The following is an 18,242-nucleotide window of genomic DNA, read 5'->3' as shown; positions in this document are numbered from 1 at the left end:
GGCTGCCGGTAAGTACAGCGTGCCGGCAGTCAGCGATCGCAGACACAACTTGAATACACCTGACTCATAAGTTTGAGTCCCTTGTATTCTTTGTTAGCTGCTATTAAGAGCACAATAATTTTTGTGCCATTTGGGGTAATACAACAGCAGACCCGTCCCAATACTATGCTGCTCTTACAGGAGAACGCGTTGGCCCGCTTGAATGCAATTATTAGCAATTCCCCAACATAACATAATAAAAAAAAATATTTATAATAATAATACTAAAATAAGTTACTCCAAATCGGAGCTGTAATTCATCATGAAACTTGTTATTTATACTTTATAATCACTTAGAAGTGCTATAAAAACAATATGAAAAAATAACAGTTTTAAGGTCGCTGATGACATTACAAGTGGTTAAAATTTCATTGGTTGACTGTACAAAGACTGAAAAGCTTGTTTTAAGTGGTTTTGGTGACTTCACAGAATACATGGTGATTTCCCAGGTACAGTAAAAGCCTTACAGGCTGGTGCACGGCCCACACTCCAGCACAGCACACAGTGACATTGGAAGAGCTGGCTGGCCCTGTCCCCGGCGTCTGACATATAACACGGGTATCTGATTTCTTGCTGTGTTTTGAAGTGCACTGCCTGTTGGTGGTTAGCCACAAGACATATACTCTCTGAGAAGAGCAGCTTGGCATGCCATCAATCGAATGGGGCAGAGGCAGACAGCCCTTCACTACATGCCTTACTTTGAGCTGGTAATCCCATTCCAAAAAACAGGTGCAAATGCTGATCCCACTCCAGACTAACTTCAGCCAAAGGAAAACAAACAAGGCACAGCAATACATGACAGCTGTCTCTCTATCCTTTCCAACTAGAGGACACTACATTAATGACAAGGTGGCAAAAAAGCCTCTGCCATCATTCCTTCTTAGGGTCTGACTGCATCCAAAATATTTTTAATACATTAATAATAAATCATAGAAAAAAAGAGTTTTGACCATTGAGAGTGTCACGATCTGTGGGTATGTGGACCCACTAGGCCGCACCGCTGTAGCGGGGTAGAAGCTGGCCAAGCAACAGTGTACCAAGTCTATACAAAGTCCAAGCACAAGGGTACCTGTAATAGTCCAGACAGTAGCAGAGGCTTGGGCACAGATGGTACTTTGACGGCAGGTGATGCAAAACATGGCAGGAGGTACCAGGCGTGGCAGATGAGACCAGACGTGGTATAAGACAGCAGGCGTAGCCGATGCCATAACACGACTCCAACACTAGAGAGGGCACAGGAACAAATACAGCATTGGATACAGGATACAGGTAGCAGGGCATGGGAACACAAGGAACAGGATACTACTAAGGAACCATTTGCAAGACTAACAGAGGAATACAAACAACCCTCAGGCAAGGAATGAAGGGGCAGGGCCCTTATTATCTCCCAGGGTGATCTGGGAGTAATTAGTTAATTCTTAACATGTGTGCGCGCTGGCCCTTTAAGGCCGGGAATGAGCTCGTGCGCTCACCCTAGTGGTCACTGCAGGAAAGGACAGCCACATGTGTTGGCATCTCCAGGGGGGAAGACGTCGGCAGGATGAAAGGGGTCTGCGACCGTGGCCGTTACAGTACCCCCGCCTTACGCTCCCTCTTCTTGGGTCCAGAGCAAAAGAGTAATTTCTTAGGCTTCGTTCACATCTGCGTTGGGGTCCCGTTCTGACGTTCCATCGGAGCTTTCCGTCAGAACGGGACCCTGAACAGACACAAACTGACACGATTCTGTTTCCATCACCATTGATTTCAATGGTGACGGATCCAGTGCCCATGTTTTCCGTTTGTCTCTGTTGCGCACCGGACCCGTCGTTTTGCCGGAAGCAATAGCGTAGTCGACAGATCCGGTGAACAACAGAGACAAACGGAAACCATGGGCACCGGATCCGTCACCATTGAAATCAAAGGTGATGGAAACAGAAACCTCTGATTTCCATTTGTGTCAGTTTGTGTCTGTTCAGAGTCCCGTTTTGATGGAAAGCTCCGACGGAATGTCAGAACGGGACCCCAACGCAGTTGGGAACGAAGCCTTAATGAGGGTAGGGGCTTTAAGGTTTTCCTCTGGCTCCAAGGACCAAACACTCTCCAATCCACTAAATAGAAAATCCTTCCTCCTACCATCTTGCAGTCCAGGATCTCCTTTACTTCAAACACATCGGAAGAACCCCTGGGAGCAACCGTAGGACTAGGAGTCTTACTGTAGCGGTTCAGCACCTCAGGTTTCAGGAGGGACACATGAAAGGAGTTGGGGATTTTGAGGGTAGGAGGCAGCCAAAGCTTATAGGATACAGGGTTAATTTGATGCAGGATCTCAAAAGGTCCGAAGAACCTGGGAGCAAATTTGTACGAAGGCACCTTCTGACGGATATTCTTTGAGGACAGCCAGACTTTGGTACCCGCAAGATACTGAGGCGGCTCTCTTCTTCTAGTATCCGCTTTTCACTTCATGCGATTGACTGCCAGCAGAATAGAGGTCCAGGTCTGTTGCCAGATTTGTAGAAAGTCCCCAAATGCAGGGTCAGCTGCAGTGAACTGAACCCCCCAATCAGACACGATGTGAAGGGGAAAGCCATGCAAACGAAAGATGTGCTGAATGAAAAGATTTGCTAGTCGAGGAGCAGAAGGTAGGCCGGTTAGCGGGATAAAATGTGCCAATTTCGAGAACCGATCCACCACCACCCAGACAGTATTGCATCCTGCTGAGGGGGAAGATCTGTGACAAAGTCCATCGCAATGTGCTGCCAGGGAGCATTGGGTACAGGTAGAGGTTGGAGCAGACCGGCAGGCTTGGAGTGAGCAACATTGTTAGAAGCACACACAGTGCAGGAAGATACAAAGTCCACAATATATTTTGGCAGCATGGGCCACCTGAAATGACGAGTTATCAGGTCTCGAGTCTTACGAACACCAGCATGTCCAGCCAGTTTGGAGCTGTGTCCCTAGCGAAGAATTCTTCTCCTGTCTGCCAACCGAACAAAAGTCCTCCCCAGAGGGATGTCTCTAACTTGCAAAGGATTGGCAGTGACAATGCAGAATGGGTCTATGATCTATTGAGGGGTCTCCACAGTGTCCTCTGTTTCAAATGACCTGGACAGTGCATCGGCCCTCACATTTTTGTCAGCGGGACAGTAGTGAAGAACAAATTGGAAACGGGTGAAGAATAGCGACCACCTGGCTTTTTCGGGGGTTGAGCAGTTGAGCCGACTGGAGATAGGTAAGGTTCTTGTGGTCAGTGTATATCACGATTGGATGAGCTGCGCCCCCTAGCAGATGTCTCCACTCCTCAAGAGCCAATTTGATGGCCAGTAACTCCCAATCCCAAATAGAGTAATTGCGCTCTGTGGGGGAAAAAAGTCTTGAGTAATAGCCACATACTACTGCCTTTCATTTGAAGCTTCTCTGGAACAGAAGTGCACCTGCACCAACAGAAGAAGCGTCCACATCCAATGAGACACGTCAGGATGATGGAGGATCGAGGCTGAATTGAAGGCCTTCTTAATGATATTGAATGCTCACTGCCTCTGGAGTCCACACCTTGGCGTTCATACCTTTCTTGGTAAGGGTATTGATGGGGCCCGTCAGTGAAGAGATGTTTGGGATTAAATGCCGGTAGAAGTTAGCGAATCCCCAAAAAACTATGTATGGACCGCAGGCCCTGAGGGCGTGGCCACTCCAGGACGGACTTCACTTTCTCAGGATCCATCTTGAGACCCTGATCCGAGATGATGTAGCCCAGGAAGGACAGAGAATTTTTTTCCAATGTGCACTTCTCCAGCTTGACATACAGACGTTTCTCCCTTAATCGCAGCAGGACTTAACGGACATGCCTCCGGTGTGTCCTCGGATCTGGGGAGAAAATCAAAATGTCATTGAGATAGACAACAACACAGATATAGAGGAGATCTCGGAAGATATCAGTCACTAATTCTTATAAGACCACGGGAGTGTTACACAGGCCGAAGGGCATCACCAGCTATTCATAGTACCCGTCTCGAGTGTTAAATGTCATCTTCCACTCATCACCTTGATGGATTCTGATTAAGTTGTAGGCCCCAAGCAAATCTAGTTTAGAGAAGATCTTGTCTTCTCGTATCCGATCAAATAGTTTCGAGATCAGTGGCAAAGGGTATTTATTTTTGGACCGTGATCTGGTTGAGACCACGGTAGTCAATGCAGGGTCGAAGGGATCACTGGCCGGGGAGGAGGATTTTCGTATAAAACCCCTCTCCAGATTCTCCTTGATATAGGCCGACATGGACTGAGTCTCTGGCAAGCAGAGGGGGTATACCTGTCCACGGGGCGGTGAAGCATTAGGAACCAGTTCAATCGGGCAGTCGTACGCCCGGTGTGGTGAAAGCATCTCAGCCTTCTTCTTGCAAAAGACGTCCGCAAACTGTGCAAAATGAGTGGGTAATCCTGTCAACAACTGAGACATAGGAGGCAGGGCAGGCTCAATCTGTAACAAGCAGAGGTGGAGACAGTTGGAACCCCATTGGAGAACTTCTCCGGAACTCCAGTCCAGGACCAGGGCATGAAGCTGAAGCCAAGGCAGACCCAGCAACACCGGATTGACGGCTTTGGGCAAGATGAGGAAAGTAATCTTCCCGGTGTGAAGGGCTCCCACTTGGAGCTACAGTGGCTTAGTCTCAGACACGATGGGATCGGGCAGAGGAAGTCCATTCACCGAGGCAACAGCCAGGGGTGTCTCCGAAGGAACCGTCGTCAACTGGAGCTGATCCACTAAAACCTGTTGGATAAAGTTTGCCGCTGACCCGGAGTCCAGATAGGCAGAGACACGATGCATCTTCTCACCGGACACTATGGTCACGGGAATGGACAATTTGGAAGAAAATGCATTATTTAGTCCTTTTCCACCTAAGGTTGACTTTCCAAACAATCCTAGACGCAGGAGTCTCTTTGGCTTTTGGTGACACAAATGGCCTCTGAGGCGGCAATGCAGACAGAGTCCCGAAGTGCGTCTGCGTTGTTTCTCCTGGGCAGACAACTTGAGACGGTCTATTTGCGTAGGCTCCTCTGGTGGAGCAGCTAATGAGGGCAGCAGGGGTCGCTGGAATGTAGGAGCCAGCATAGGCAATCTCCTGACCTGGCGAATCTCTAGAGACTGTTCCTGGATCCTCATGTCAGTCCGGGTTGCTAGAAAAATGAGGTCATCTAGGGTAGAAGGCAGATCTAGAGCGGTAAGCTCGTCTTTAATATCAGAGGATAGACCCTGCCAGAATGTAACCACCAAGGCTTCGTTGTTCCAGAGCAGCTCTGTCGCTAGGGTACGGAACTGAATGGAGCACTCGCCCACGGCGGTGTTTCCTTGGCGAAGGGTCAGCAGGGATGCGGCTGCTGAAGAGACTCGCCCAGGTTCCTCAAATACTGTGCGGAAAGTCTGCAGGGAACACTGTAAGTCACGGGTCTCTGGTCACTTAGTGGCCGTCGCTACCGCTGTAGAAGCCATAGCGGCTGCTAGCGGTGACACCGGGCATGAGGGCAGTGGCGCCGCTAGCAGCCGCTGCGGCTGCTATAGCGGTAGCGACGGCACTATAGCAGAGCAGGGAGGTATCTCCCTGCTCTTCTATCTACTAGTGCCACTGTAGCTCCCTGAAGGAGCGGAATCCCCGTGTGGCCGGGGATTCCGCTCCTGGAGCGCTCCTTGATGTCTCTGTCCATATATGGACAGTGACATCAGGGGAAACTCCTGCAGAAGCTGTGACCGGGGATTCCACTCCAGGAAAAGCCAATGACGTCATGGACTGCATGGACACAGACGACAGTAGCTTCTCCTGGAGTGGAATCCCCGGCCCCACAGGGATTCCGCTCCTTCAGGGAGCTACAGTGGCGCTATCTATACTGGAAGGGGGGGGGGGTTGCTATCTACAAGGGGGCTGTGGGCTGTGTGGTACTACCTACAAAAAAGGACATATGTGCAGGAGCACACAAAATACCCAGCTTTCCCAGCTATCAAATAAATGTGTGGAAATAAACTAAGATATAACTTTTATTTCATCTAGCTAATAGGATTAATCCTTTTAGCTAGACTAAATGAAAGTTATATCTTAGTTTATTTCCACACATTTATTTGATAGCTGGGAAAGCTGGGTATTTTGTGTGCTCCTGCACAGTTGTCCTTGTTTGAATGTCTATTGCCCGCCAGCTATCAGGGTCATTTTGTTGTCCTTCCACTACCTACAAGGGGGCTGTGGGCAGTGTGGCATTACCTACCAGGGGGCTGTGTGGCACTACCAACCAGGGGGCTGTGTGGCACTACCAACAAGGGGGCTGTGTGGCACTGCCAACCACTACCAAACAGGGGGCTGTGGGTTGTGTGGCACTACCAACCAAGGGGGCTGTGTGGCACTCCCTACCAGGGGGCTGTGGGGCACTCCCTACCAGGGGGCTTTTGGCTGTTTTGCACTCTCCTACCAGTGGTCTGTGCGGCACTCCCTACCAGGGGGCTGTGCGGCACTCCCTACCAGGGGGCTGTGTGGCACTCCATAGCAGGGGGCTGTGCGGCACTTCCTACCAGGGGCCTGTGTGGCACTCCCTACAGGGGGCTGTGAGGCGCACTCTACAGGGGGCTGTGTGGCGCTCTTTACAGGGGGCTGTGTGGTGCTATCTACAAGGGGGCTGTGTGGCGCTACCTACAAGGGGGCTGTCTGGCGCTACTTACAAGGGGGCTGTCTGGCGCTACCTACAAGGGGGCTGTCTGGCACTACATACAAATGGGCTGTCTGGCACCACCTACAAGGGGGCTGTCTGGCGCTACCTACAAGGGTGCTGTGTGGTGCTACCCACAAGGGGGCTGTGTGGCGCTACCCACAAGAGGCTGTGTGGCGCTACCTATAGGGGGAATCTATGAGTGGTGGGCTGATGGTCATTTTACTGTGAGTGGTGGGCTGATGGTCATTTTACTGTGAGTTGGGGGCTGATGGTCATTACTGTGAGTGGCGGGCTGATGGTAATTTTACTGTGAGTGGGGGGCTGATGGTCTTCAAGTGGCTTCCGCCTCTGACCTCCAATTGAAATTAACAGGAGGCAGAAAATACCTGTGGCTCCCGTTTGGAGCTTTTTTTCCTGCGTCTTTTGCATTCGCTTCAACGGCTTAAGAAAAAACACAAAAAAAGGTCACACAACGCTGTCACTTCCTGAAGGAATTTTGAGGCAGATTTTTTTTGCCTTACAAAAAACGTGTGTGAACATACCCTACGAGTGTAGTGCTTGTTCTTAGTCGTTTTCTGTCTTTCTCGAAATAATTTTGGTAGGGGAGCCCTGAGGAAATGTTATTTTTCCAGTGCTGCCTCGAGTCCGAAAAGGTTGGGAAACTCTGTACTAGGCTACAGGGTCCCGTCATGGAGCAGCTCAGTTCGTCATGGGAACGGGGCCTAGGTGAGTACAATTTTTGTTTTTGTTTGGGGGCAGTGCCTACAAGGGAGAGGTTGGAGACTGTATGGCACTGTCTACAAGTGGGGGGGGGGGCTGTATGGCACGATCTACAAAAAGGAGGTGGGAGATTATGGCACTATCTACAGGGAGGCTATATGGCAAAATCTACAGGGGGGCACTATACTGTGTGGGGGCCACTAAGCGAACATTATACTGTATAGGGGTACTACAGGTGGCATAATACTGTGGGCACAATTAGAGGACAAAATACTGTGTCCTTGAAGGGGTTGTAATATATTATTATTATACTGTATGGGGGAACTAAAGGGGCATTTAATTTTTTTTATGGAGAATTTTTTTTTTAATGATGGGGTGGGCCATCTATCCTAGGGCCAGCCCTGGGTAGGTAGAACCCTGGAGCAGGCATAGTGTGTGTATATAGCCAGATCCATGCCCACAGCTTTAACAAAATGCTTCCCATATGATAACTATACATCAAAATATAGTAAAATATAGTGTGTTTGACATAATTTAGGTAGCATTACATATACCGTAACTAGGACCTAGTCAAAAGTAAATGTGCGGGAAGAACAAAAAGCCCAAGCTTATAGTCAGTATTAGGGTATGTTCACACGGCTTATTTTCAGCCGGGCTGAAAGCCTCCAAACATCTGCCCATTGATTTCAATGGGAAAAACGGCGGTTCGTTCCGAGGGGGCGTTTTTTTACACGGCCGTTTGAAAAAAACGACCCGTAAAAAAACACCTAGCAAAAAGAAGTGCATGTCCATTTTTACAGCCGTTTTCCATTGGGTCAATAGAAAAATAGCTCCAAAAACGGACGTAAAAAACGCACCAAAAAACGATTGACGCAAAAAAAACGGCTGAAAATCAGAGGCTGTTTTCCCCTGAAAACCACTCCGTATTTTACAGCCGTTTTTCGTTTGCCGTGTGAACATACCCTTACACTCATATCGTATGACTATACAGCTAGGGTGGCCACAATGTGGTTCAGGAGCCACATGTGGCTTTCAAACATCATTCTTGTGGCTATGGACTCTCTAACTTTATGGCCAGTGTCCAAGGATTCAGTGAGAGGATGTGATAGAAAATCAATCACATATTGCTTCCACCAGGTAAAAAATTCTCCAGTAGTTATCTCAGTTTGGTGAGAACTAAGATCAGTCTAGAACCATGGATGAGACAAATGTGCTGTGTTATAAGGGCACTGTTCGCGGCTCTTTTTGGATGGCCACTGCTGTAGCAATAACTACTGGGCGGATACAATAGTATGATAAATTTGGTAATGTTATTACTGTGTTGGCTTTTTCCTGCACTACTGTATAGACACTGCCATGTGGATAATTGCAAGGTGGCACCGTTGTGTAGTTATCAAATAGACCTGGTGTGGAGACTTTGGGGGGGATTTATGATGGTTGTAACTGTGCTGGCGTTTTGCCTATGAGACTTTATTGTAATGTTATTGGCATCAATAGCTCTGGGCTCAGTATTAGGGTATGTTCACACGACCTATTTTCAGATGTAATTCAGGCGTTTTACGCCTCGAATTACGCCTGAAAAGACGGCTCCATTACGTCTGCAAACATCTGCCTATTGCTTGCAATGGGTTTTACGATGTTCTGTTCAGACGAAGTGTCATTTTACGCGTCGCTGTCAAAATACGGCGCGTAAAAATACGCCCGCGTGAAAGAAGTGAAGGACACGTCTTGGGACGTCATTGGAGCTGTTTTTCATTGACTCCAATGAAAACCAGCTCCAATTACGTCCGTAAAAGACGCCGCGAAAAACGCGAGTACTTGCAAAAACTATGGAAATTCAGGAGCTGTTTTCACCTGAAAACAGCTCTGTAATTTCAGACGTATTTTGCGTTAGCGTGTGAACATTCCCTTAAAATTACAGCTAAGTCTGTTTTTTGGAAGGATGGCCAGGGTAATAAGTGTTGGGGCTTCCATCTGCTGCAGTGCCCTTGGAGGATGGGATCCACCTATGGTTGGTCCATCCCCTTTGCTGTTGGTTGGGACGAAACTGTGCTGGACTACAGACAAAGGGGTGAAGTATTGGCACAAAGGTCATTAAAGGGACATGTAGCCACTTTTGCCCATTTTAATTTCTACTATGGGGTTTCCTCTCTTCTATGGACGTAACTGCCTAATGGCAACTAACCATCAGCTGACCACCCCTGCTAGCATAGGTGAACATATAACAATGGATGGAGCGCATATTCACCTGTGGTAGGCAGGATAGTTTTGAGGTCACCATTCACCTTTAAGAAGCTATGAAGCTCCCCCTTGATAATATTCCCCCTCCTATTATTTATTTAAAGTTACACTCACACACTAGCCACCTCACTTACAAACACACTCACACTTGTGTTATACAAGTGCTCGTGACTTCACAGCCAAGTCCTAAGTGTCTGGAATGAAGAAGAAGGCAGCACCCGGGGTCCTCAGAGTTAATTACCATTCCCTGTGTCTTTGTTTCCTTTTGTACATATTTTCCATCTGCTTTGGAGCCTATAAATACTCAGTGCTTCAGATTTCTCTGGCACGGAGTAGGTGGCTTGATATAATACACATTGTTTATCCAGTAAACATTGTGCAACCCATTGGTAGAGATTGAATAACTGAGGAATGATTGAGGAATTCTGCAAAAATTTATTTTTATCACTTTTCATGCAGTTTAGAATACGCTACATAACAGGGCTGAACCATTTCAAAAGCCTATTATTGTTAGCAAGCTTTGCTGTAAAACGAAGGTCAGGAAAATGAACGGAAAACATTGCGGGTAATGCCAACACTAACCTGTTACTTTGTCTACCATCATATTGTTAGCTGCTATGTGATTTATGATGTTTTTATGCTTCTTTATTTCTTCTCAGCAAAACTGTAGATTCACTTTGAAGTATTTTATTTTTTTTAAATATCAAGGAATAGCTTAAATAGTAACTGTCCAACGTAAGATGCACATTGGCTGCAGGAGTGCCATGAGTCTTCTGTTATAAACATAGAACTTATAATGTTTCTGCTTATGTCTCAATATACACATTTTAGATAATATCACCAACTGTGCACCAGGTTCTTAAGGTGGCTATACAACTAAACTTTAATTGTCAGGGGTTTTTCAGTATAGGATCGGTGATAGTGTAAACTTTGGGACCCCCATTGATCCGCAGAACGAAGGTGCCCAAGGAAGAGGTTTCAGAATGTACTCTTCCACCTTCAGTCACTAAAGTTCAGCATGATAGCGGTCGAATAAATAAACAATCATTTATAAAATTGCACTAAAAGTGCTCATCAGACCCCAGAAAATATAGCAATATTAAAGGGGTTTCCCACCGATATCAAGAACGGGGTCCCAAACCCCAGATTTTCCTCACTGTAGCTCCCACAGTGAGGATGAGCTTGAAGGAAGTGGCAGTCGAGCAAGCGCTTTTTAATGGCTTCAGTGGTGAGGAACAAGGGGTTCGGGACCTTCATTCTTGCAATCGGTGGGTGTCCCAACGGCGGGGCCACCTAGCGATCAGACAATTATTATTACCTATCCTGTGGATAGGTGATAATTGTTGATTCTGGTAATGCCCCTTTAACTGTTTTTACAGTCTTCATTGGGTTGCACGAAGAATTTTAAAGGCAGTTTTCCTTTTTGTTTATTATCAATTGTGCACCTCCTCTCAATGGTGCTCTAGTCTTCTGACTACTCTGACTACCCCTTGTCCCAGCTATGGAAGTATCCGACACAGAGCGTCTGGGGCCCTTTGTTCTACTGATCTGTGGGAGTAGCACAGGATTGTCCAGAGGGCCTAGGCTGTGACACAATAATGGGCATCTAAAACAAGACAGGGCCCTAAAGGCACAGCAGAAGACAACTCCCTTTGGAGGTGACTTTGAAGCAAATCACTTGCCAACAGGGTTTATTTATTATGGGTTGATTCACATACAACCTATTAATCGATGACATGTCCTGTGTGTGCAATGATAGCAACAAAACATTACAATGAAATTAACAGTGAACGTGCACCTGTTCTGTATGGAAGGAGGTTAGACCCTCAGAATCATTTCCTCTGGTGGGCTTAAAGAGGCTCTGTCACCAGTTTAATACTTCTTTATCTCCTACCTAATCTAATAAGCTCTTTGATGCTGATAACTACTGTGTTGTATTTTTATTTTTTTTAAACGTTTATTATTGACAAAGTTCTGATCATTTTTAGATTTCTGCAAATTTTTCTAAATGCCCAAGTGGGCGTTTATTTTCACGCTTAATCAAATGGGCGTTGTAAAGAAAAGTGTATGACACTGACCAATCAGCGTCATACACTTCTCTTCATTCATGCCCAGCTTTATTCACAGCACCTCGTGATCTCGCAAGATCACACGTGACGTGACTTCCTCCCACAGGTCCTTCACAGGAGCAATGGGAGAATGACCAGACCACCTCCAGCCGTTCCAGGACGATTATCCTCCTCAGCAGCAGTCCTGGCACGGCTGGAGGTGATTACTGGTCTTTCTCCCGTCGCTCCGGTGAATGAACTGCTGGAGGAAGTCACTTCACAGCATGATCTCACGAGATCACGCTGTGCTGTGAATAAAGAGAAGTGTATGACGCTGATTGGTCAGCGTCATACACTTTACTTTACAATGCCCACTTGGTTAAATGAAAACAAAACGCCCAGTTGGGCATTTAGAAAAAATTTGCATAAATCTAAAAATGATCAGAACTTTGTCACTAATAAACGTTTTTCAGAAAACAACAACACAGTAGTTATCAGCATCAAAGCATTTATTAGATTAGGTAGGAGATAAAGAAGTATTAAACTGGTGACAGAGCCTCTTTAAGGAACCTCAGTCCGACATTGAGACAATCCGCCATTGTCATTATGTCTCTATTACTATAGTAGTTGGTTCTGACTCGATCTATAGAGTGCATGTTTTTTTCCATTGGTCATAATAGATATACTGAAGACTACTGATTACTGACTGCAAAATAATGTTTGTATTTCCTCAACGCACCAGAAACTGTAGTTTGTACAGCATAGAGCCATGGACATTATTATGTTTGATCCACAGCTGCCACCTAGTGTCTCCATTACACAAACTCCAAAACATCTTGTATTACAGAAAGTATTTTTATGGCTCACAATCTAGTTTCTATATGTCAGGAGCAATTAGTCTAAGGCCCTTTTCACACAGCAGAATTTTTGCGGCGTTACCCGCCACGGATTACACCGAAAAATTCTGCCTCCCATTTATTTCAATAGGAGTCGAACGCTTCTTTTTCCCGCTAGCTGATTTTTTTTTTACCTAGTGAGAAAGATAAGGTCCTGCACAATCTTCGGGCGGATTCCGCCCAAACCTCTCATTAAAGTCAATGGAAGGAGGAATCTTCCTGCTGACGGCAAGAATAATTCAGCGGCAGATTTTACAGCGGGCTCCGCCACACAAAATCCGCCGTGTGAACTGAGTCTAAGAATGGCTTTTTTTTCGGTGTTGATGGAAACCAAAATAAACAGAAGAAATTCATGTAAATATGGTATGAACAGCCAAACTCCATGCCCATGTTCCTTTGGTTATATATAAAGCCATAGCTCCAAAATTACAAGGCAGCAGTGCTAACCGCTGAGCTGCTGTGCAGTGCTCCATACAGTGGCCACGTGACCTTGTTACTTGGTGTTAACAGTAATAGATCTGGCTCTGTACAGTTACATTGGCAGATCCATCGGCTGAGTCGCGGCTGCAGGGGGTGCTACCAGAGAAATAAAAGGAGCAGAATTTTTAATAAAACTGAATAAGAAAGTTAATATATTTTTTAGTAACATGGCCAATGCAAAAATAACAAGTTGATCTCCGACAACCCCTTCAAAAACTTGAGTAGAACAAAGAACTTAAAGAGTACTTATCACTGGTAAGGAAACCTCAGGAAGTTATAGAAGGCCGAAATATAAGGCGTTTCTCAAATACATATAATTAAGTAAATGAAAGATTTGCCACTTTAATACAGAGCCATATGCTCTGTCTCTTTAAGGGGCTATTCTGATGTCAGGCATTTATGGCATACCCACAGGATATGCCATAAATGTCCGAAAGATGCAGGTCCCATTTCTGGGAACCACACCTATCTCTAAAATGGGGCCCCTCCGGCTCCGGCTACTAAGTTACGAGGTGGCCAGGAGTACAGAAACAGCCGAGCTCACTGAGCTACGCTGTTTCTGTAACGCCCATAGAAGTAAATGAGAGTTACAAAAATAGTGTAGCTCAGCGAGCTCGGCTGTTTCCATACTGCCAGCCGCCTTGTAATTCAGTGGCCGGTGCCCAACAACAGCGGGACAAGGTAGGATGGGGGCTCTGTTCTAGAGACAGGTGCAGATGCCAGGGTTGGGACCCGCATCTATCGGGCATTGATGGCTTAACCTGAGCATATGCCATAAATGTCCGAGATGTGAATACCCCCTCAACAACTGAGTCGACTATGGGGCTGGAGTAGGCCCCAGCATGCCTCAGTGCATAGCGAGACTTCCTGCCTCGGAGCTGGTGCAGGACTGTGCAGGGGAAGACGTTTTGTACAGCAGCATTCGCACTGCCATCACTGGACCCTTCTGCTGTGATGTGAACAGCAGATCAAACTTTACTTCATGCAAAGGTAATGTTATCTGAGCCCCAGAGTCTCTACTGATATACACACAGGATGCTGGATTAACCCCTTACAAGCAGGTTTCTCACTCTAGCTGGGCTGTATAATGCACAGAGCTATTTTATTCTGCTTATATGAAGCAAGTTTTTATCTATCTCCTCAAAAGATAATATTGCAGAAATGGTTTCCCTACCACAGTTCATGTGCCCAAAGGAGCAGGAAATCTGCTTAGGCCATGTTCTCACTAGATATTTTCAGGTGTATTTTGAAGCATAAAATGCTCATATTACATCCCGAAATACACATGAAATATGCCAGCTTCCCATTGATATCAAAAGGAAATACTCTGTGTAGTTTATACGAGGTGTATTACTAGGCTGCTGAATAAAACAGCCTCATAAGACTGTGTTTCGTAAAAAAAAAATAAGTGACATGTCACTTCTTGAAGCGTTTTATAAGCTGATTTTTAATATTTCCCATTGACACTTTAAAAAAACCGCTACTAAAATATGCCTCATTTTACGCTTCAAAAATGCATGTAAAAATCATCTCCAAAAAAATGCCTGGATTTCAGAGGATGATTTATCTTGCGATCAGCCTCCTATTTTTTAGCCTGAACAAATGCTGTGTGAACGTGACCTTAGTTTCACTTTCATTTTAGCAGTGGGGGGTCTATGCCCATATTACACAACGGTAAATTCTCTGTTTTGTTAATTATATTTAGAAAAGCTCTTTTAGGTTTTAATATGCTGTAAATTCCAAAAGTGATAGATTATTTTTAATTGTATTCCCCCATGAAATAATTCTGAAGCATCTTTTCTTAGAACTCTATGTTGTGCCGTTCCTCTGTTATTCCTCCTAGAACTTTCTGAATAAATTGACAACTGGATGTTTCCAGTTGAGGGTGTGTCCCTACACAGACTGATAATGTCCAATCAGTGCTGACAGAGCAATTTAGGGACACGCCCATTTGACAAGGGGAATGGTAACACCTGGTTGTTTATTTTTTTATATATATTTTGTGGTGGAATGACAGAGGAATAGCACAATGCAGCGTTCTTGGAAATTATGTTCCAGAATTGTTATTTCATGGGGAATACAAGTATTTACTAGAATAGACGTGAAAGGCGAGACAACAGGTCTTTTTTAAGCTACCTATTTTGGAATGCCGGAAACAGCCCCGTTTTTTAAATCTTTTTTGTGAAATATGATATTTTAATTTGGGGGTACATTTTTGTAGATTTTGGCTTTTCTCTTTATTTCTAAAAAAAAAAAAAAAAAAAAAATGTACAGAAAATTTGGAAAAATGTACCACTTTTCTAAATTTGAAATCCTTTGCTTCTAAGGGCCTGTTCACATCACCGTCTGTGTTCCGTTGAGAGGTTCCGTCGGAGGTTTAGTTTCCCTCACCATTGATATCAATGGTGACGGAAACCTAGCTAATGTTTTCCGTCTGCCACCGTTGTGACAGGGTTCCGTTGTTCATGACAGAACCAATAGCGCAGTCAACTACGCTATTGATTCTGTCAAAACGATATCAATGGTGAGGGAAACGGAAGCTTAGGTTTCCGTCTGCTTTCCGCTGAGAGGTTAATCCGACAGAAACCCCAGACCGAACCTCTGAACAGAACACAGACGGTGATGTGAACAGGCCCTAAAATAGATAATAATACCACACAAATTAATAAATAAATAAGGTTTACTATGTGTCTTCTTTATATAGACATTTTGTTTTTTATTTAATAATGAAGTCAGTGGAGTCATATAATAACTTGTGTTTTTTTGCAGGACAAGCTGCACTTTTTATTGGTACCATTTTGGGGTAAATGCGTCTTTCTGATTACTTTTTATTCCATGTTTTTGGAGGTGAGGTGACCAATAATAAGTAATTCTGGCATTGTTTTATTTATTTTTCCGCCATTCACCGTGGGGGATAAATGACGTAATATTTTTATAGTTCATGTCGTCCTGGACGCAGCGATACCAGTTATATATAGTTTTCTTCATTTTTTTAAAAACAAAAAATAAAGAACTTGAACAGGGGAAAAACAGTGTTTAAATTACTTAAATCTTGAATTTTTTCTAAAACATTTTGTTAATTTTTTTAAGGTTTTTTTTTTTTAGTCCCACTAGGGGACTTGAAGACCTGAACTACTGATTGCTGGTATAATACACTGCACTACTGATAAATTTTAAAGAGGATCTGTCACTAGGTCATATAAGTTGAACTGGTTTACTAACCTGAATAGCGCTGTCTGCCTGATTCCAGAGCTGTTTTTTTTTGCCTGAACACCCCATTCCAAAGATATGGCCCACTGCTGTGTTGGCTCCCTATCTGCTAATTTGCTGTAGTTAGTCAATAGGGCGTGAACTACCCTCAAGCTGCCTTGCGCTGATTGGTCAACATCAGAGGCAGGGAAGATAGCTCCACTCCGTTGGCTAACTACAGCAAACTAGCATATAGGGAGCCAACACAACAGTGGACCATATCTTTCGGTGGGGGGGGTTCCAAGAAAGAAATTAAAACAGTGCTGGAATCAGGCGGACCGCACTATTCAGATCAGTAAACCGGTTCAACTTACATGACCCAGTGACAGGTTGTCTTTGCCTGTCAGTTTTACACGGACTGGCAGCATATTAGGCTTTTGTACATAGTAGACCAGGAGGCCATTGTTAGCTTACTGATGGAGGTCCTAAATTAAGGATTCCCTTCAGAATGAACTGGTAGCGTATTTGAAAATGGGTTTTATAAACCAGACAACCACCTTAATGAATAACTACAATAAGAAACTTATAACTTTTAACTTATACATTTTAAGGTGTTCAAATATTTTAATACTTTCATATTCAAGATTGTTTTTGTTGTTCATGGTTTTGTCAGTCAATTCCTCCTTGTAAGGATATGTTCACACGCAGTGACCAAAAACTTCTGAAAATACGGAGCTGTTTTTCGCGACGTATTTTACGGCCGTTATTGGAGCTGTTTTTCAATGGAGTCAATGAAAAACGGCTCCAAAAACGTCCCAAGAAGTGACATGCACTTCTTTTTCGCGGGCGTCTTTTTACGCGCCGTATTTTGACAGCGACGCGTAAAATTACACCTCGTGGGAACAGAACACCGTAAAACCCATTGCAAGCAACGGGCAGATGTTTGTAGGCGTAATGGAGCCGTTTTTTCAGGCATAATTCGAGGCGTAAAAGGCTCAAATTACGTCTGAAAACAGTGCGTGTGAACATACCCTTAGGCTATGTTCACACGGGGTCTTTTGCCAAGTTTTTTGACGCGGAAACCGCGTCGCAAAACTCGGCAGAAACGGCCCGAGAACGCCTCCCATTGATTTCAATGGGAGGCGTCGGCGTCTTTTTCCCGCGAGCAGTAAAACTGCCTCGCGGGAAAAAGAAGCGACATGCCCTATCTTCGGGCGCTTCCGCCTCCGACCTCCCATTGACTTCAATGGGAGGCAGGAGAAAGCGTATATCTCGCTGTTTTATGCCCGCGGCGCTCAATGGCCGCGGGCGAAAAACGGCGCGATAATTGCCGTGAAAATCGGCGTGCAGGGAGAGGAATATCTGCCTCAAAGTTCCAAACGGAATTTTGAGGCAGATATTCCTCCCCCAAAATACCCCGTGTGAACATAGCCTTAAGGTTACAGAGAGATGTAGAAAAGTAGATTGCGTTCTAAGTCTCGCATTCATAAAGAGTCACAGGAAGGGAAGCAGAAGAAACAGACACATCCCACGTTGGCTTCATTTCCTGTAAAAACAGAGCTCAGACAAGAGAAACCAACAGACGTCGCTATTAAAAATGTATTCGAGAAATAGGAGTACCAATCACAATGGAAAACCAGTCTATGGTGGGGGAGGGGAGTTTCCATGGAAAGTCACTTTTTAGATCTTTTTGTAGTAGAAGGCACAGTTGTCTGGAGGCAGGTGGCAATGTCAGTAGATGGGTAAGTCTTCATGCCATGCTGTGGTCATACGTTATTTACAACATGGAGTTTTATTAATGAGTCTGAGGGACGTGTTCATGACATATTCTTCCTATTTTGACAGGTACATTAACATTCTGATGTGTACGGGGACAATAATAAGTGCCGTAATTGTCACTCGGAAGGGCATTGTGTGGGTTAAATTTTTACCTGTCCATTCTTTTGTTTTCTTGTGATATAAAATT

General features: G+C 45.0%; 1 protein-coding gene across 2 annotated transcripts in view; it reads right to left on the bottom strand.

The window, feature by feature from the left end:
• LOC142659299 (uncharacterized) overlaps positions 1–18,242 on the bottom strand; it is a 158,104-nt gene that overhangs the window by 128,224 nt on the left and 11,638 nt on the right. The gene's annotated exons all lie outside the window — the stretch shown is intronic.

The sequence above is a fragment of the Rhinoderma darwinii genome, chromosome 8 (assembly GCF_050947455.1).
Source record: "Rhinoderma darwinii isolate aRhiDar2 chromosome 8, aRhiDar2.hap1, whole genome shotgun sequence".
Lineage (NCBI taxonomy): Eukaryota > Metazoa > Chordata > Amphibia > Anura > Rhinodermatidae > Rhinoderma > Rhinoderma darwinii.
Note: the sequence above shows the minus strand (reverse complement) of the source record. Positions and strands in the feature narration are given on the sequence as shown.